We start from the raw sequence: 3,986 nt of genomic DNA on the forward strand, positions 1-3,986 counted from the left end.
GGGTCTTCCTCTTTTTTGTTGCCCTTTGATTGTACCAAACATGATGTCTTTCCCCAGGGGCTGGTCTCTCCTGGTGGGAAAAAGATGAGACTTTCTACTCCCCTAAAGTGTCAGTCTAGACTTTCAGTCATTAGCATAGTGTGCCTGGGGGGGCTGCCCAAACCTCTCTCCCCTCCTCTGATCTCTTGAAATCAGTCCCCCTCCCTGCTGTCAAGCAATCCTGCAAGATGGAGTTTGCACTGCTGCCTGAGGACCCCAGGATGGCCGAGGGACCCAGACCAGCTCACAGGGTGCGCCAGAGAGATGGAAGCTTTGCGTGGTTTCTAGCACCGAGGACACTCCTGTTTGTATTTCCAATTGCCTGCTAGACATCACCACCTGCATGGTTCGCGGGACAATTTCTTTTGGACACCAAGTGCTGAGTTTCCGGTTGACCAGCATTCACAGAATGAAGACATACACAGACATGGTGTTTCTAAGAAATTTAAAAAGATGTACACATCGTGATGGAAGCAAGGAAGCAAATTCAACTTACCAGATTTATTTTCTTACTACAGTTCTGTACAACTACAAGTGAAAGTCATGATTCACTAATGTGGAGCTAAAGTGTTTAGCCGATGCCCAGTCATTTTATCACATCCTAAAATCACAGTGGGACATCTGCTATCACATAATCCTGATCCTGCTGATGGTGGCCTTGCTGACCAGAGAGCTGCAGGTCGCTCAGAGCAGGGATTTTTTCTGTCTTCCATGTCAGGTAGAATTCACCAATCACTGACAATTGTTTTTCGGACACCCTAAAGTCAGCACGAACATATCCTCTGACCAGAAAGCCCTGCATCCACTCCCCCTCAGAAGCCAGAATGTCTTCCTTCCGCAACAGTACTTCTACAGCGATGCCATCTATATGAGAAACAGTGCTTCCCTTACCTGGCTTTGTTGAACACACCTGCTCATCTTTTCAACTCACACCAACTTTTGGCTTTACTCTCCCAGGACCAGTTCTAGGATTGGGCATTGTGTGGCCATTCTTCACAAGTGCTTTGATTTCTCTGTGGATCACCCATGACCTATAGAAAACTGTGTGAGCAGTCAGTGAGACTCCTGATACTATCCAGGGCCAAGGCGTTGCTTACATTCTCAAGGTGTTCATCTGACATTGATTCCAGCAACCAGAGATCACTCTTATACTCCCAGTCAGGCTTGGACTTGCTTGCCATAGAAAGGCCAACCTCCAGGTCTGGGACACTGAGGAGGGGGAGCAGGCCAAAACCATCTTTGAAAAGTGAAAAGATTCTGCATGCATGTGGAGCAGAAACACACTTCAGAGTGTGTTTCTGAAGCAGGTAATAGTCAAGGTCATTTTGTTTGCCCTCATGATCACCGAGGTTTTCTATTTTTATCCTAGAGTATTCTTGATTGTTCCACTGATGTGCAGGCTTTCACAGGATAGAAACGCTACCAGTGTGTCTACACCTTGGTAGAAATATTTAAAGTCCTGGCTTCATATTTACATAATTTTGATTCTCTTTTACGGTCTCATCTCCTCCTACAGCTTGTGGTGAATACTGAGGTACCCCCTGAAGCAATATTCCTTTGATGCCTTAAGACAAAAGAGCAACTGCAGAGATATGCTTGAGGTCAAGAGTGGCGTTGCCCTCATCCCCGATATGGCTGATCATCTCTTTTCTAAGCATTTCTCCATATTCCTGTAGGAGCTCAGTGAGAACAAACTGAAACAGATCAACCTCAAGAATGAATCGACAGTGGAGAAACTGAAAAGTAAGCATGTGAAAAATCCCCAGGACAAGTTAGACTGGCATCTTTTTATACTCAGTGATCTTCCAGATGCTGTCTTTGCGGTCACTGAAATTGAAGTGCTAAGTCTGGAGCTTATCATGAGGTCAAACTGCCCTCCGCGGTCTGTCAGTTGTCAACCTCAAGGAGATGTAACTGTACCATTTCTCTCTGGTGGGACATGATGTTTCATGGCCATTCTGGAGGAAAATTTAAAATCCCTGTGCCTGAAATGGACCACATTGGAGAAAATTCCATGCTGGGTGTTTCCCCTGAAGAAGCTCAGGACACTGTATCTGTCAGGTTGTGTCCTGCCTGAGCACTTGAGCACCAGGCAGATGGAGGTCTTCACGAGGTCTAAACAACCCAACGCCTCTCCATTGAAGAGCAGCCTCTCCTGGGTACCACATATTGCGACAGACCTCCTGCCTTCACTGCAGAAGTTGTCCCTGGATAGTGAGGAAAGCAAACTGGTTGAGTGGCCAAAGTGGAAAAGATGGGCAATTTGAACATCTTAGAGCAGATCAGTTGTGACCTGTAACACATTCCACACCCTGTCTTCAGCCTGAACAAGGTACATGAGTTAGAGGTAAAAGAAAATGCCCGAAAACTGTGGAGATGATCTTTAGCTTTTAGCATCTCAATATCTTTCCCACAAAGAGTTGTGGCACAATGACCTTGCTTATATTCCTGGCCAGATTGGGAGATTATCTAACCCAGACCAACACTTTGGACTATAATAATAGTGAGACTCTGTGCCTGCAGCTTTTCCTATGCACCACAATATCTTTTTTTGGCTCTAAGCTCTGACCATCTGACCTTTTCCAGAAGAAGTCCAGTATCTGAGTAATTTTCAGAACTTTGCTGTGACCAACAACACTACTGAGATGCCACCCGATGGGCTGTTTCAGTGCCCAAATCTGCAGGTTTGATTGTTGGTCAAAAATAGCCTCATGAATTGTCTCCTCAGGTGGTGGAGCTGTCAAACCTTACTCAACTGAAAGTCATTGGTAAATCCCTGGAAACACCTCCTGTGGAGCTGGACGGCTGCCAGGCCCTGAAGAGGAGCTACTTGATTGTTGAGGACAATTTGCTCAACACCGCCCGCACCCTCCTCCCTCCCACTCCTTCTACAGAGCATTTGCAGACTTGCTTGGATAAAGGTTGCCTTAGAGAGAACAGACCCCATGCTTCAAAATCGTCTTTTTAAGGTATACCCCAGTAGGTAAACGGAAAGGTGAAATATGGATGATGATTAGGACTATCTATAAACCAGTAAAAAGTGTTAGCACTGTACTGAAGTTTTGTGAGTGTTTCATCTTGAAGTAATGGAGGTACTGCTGGCAGGACAGATCCAGGGTGAAGGGGTGCGCCTGAAAGTATCCAACCCCACTCGAGATCTTTCAAGGGCCCTTTCCTCTCCCTACCATAGTCCATGACGTCTTTGCACACTTGCTTAACTGGATTTCTATGTGTATATTTATGGCCAGCAATATGCATCCTCGATGATGTATACTCACACCTACCCTTTATTTATGCTTCCAGTTGTTTTGGTTTTTGCTTGTTTTAAGGCAGATTGCATTGTGTTTGGCAGAATGTCACTGGGGCATAACTTTAGCATCTGTTTCAAGCTTGCTTAACTTCTCCTTAGTTTGATTTGCTTTTAACAATAACAAGAACTCTAAAAAAATTTCCTGAATTTGTTATTTGCCTTGAAAAAGAGCCGGGTCCTCCCAGGGCTCAAGTATAAAGAAAATGTTTTCAAAGTGATGATGGCAACAACATATGCACAAATGTGCTGGACACAATGGATGGGTGGATGGATTGTTATAAGAGCTGCAAGAGCCCCCAATAAAATGATTTTTTTTAAAAAAAGGAAAGAGAGCAGGGTCCTTAGAAGATGTCAATCTCTAGGGCATCCTGAAAATTAACGTGTTCTCCTTAGTTTCTTTTCCTCGTCTCTAATCAGTCTTTATCATTTGCTAAGAATTTTTATATTTATTGTAAAATATTAAATAACTTCTATTGTGTGATTGTGTTAGTAAGAAATTCATGGACACTCATATGGTGTGTAAGAAAGAGCTTTAAATATACAAGCAGTTGAATATTGAGAAAACAGCCCAGCCCAGTCCAGATCAAGTCTGTAAGTCTGATATTAGCCCATATGCCCTATACCAATCTATAAAGTC

At 44.1% G+C, this 3,986-nt stretch overlaps 1 pseudogene; it reads left to right on the top strand.

Annotated features, from left to right (window-relative positions):
• Nucleotides 1–227: 227 nt before the first annotated feature.
• LOC101646003 lies at nt 228–3,007 on the top strand (annotated as a pseudogene).
• Nucleotides 3,008–3,986: the final 979 nt, after the last annotated feature.

This window comes from Echinops telfairi, unplaced genomic scaffold (genome assembly GCF_000313985.2).
Source record: "Echinops telfairi isolate 266 unplaced genomic scaffold, ASM31398v2 ScPeMD7_7466;HRSCAF=8504, whole genome shotgun sequence".
In the NCBI taxonomy this organism is placed as follows: Eukaryota; Metazoa; Chordata; class Mammalia; order Afrosoricida; family Tenrecidae; genus Echinops; species Echinops telfairi.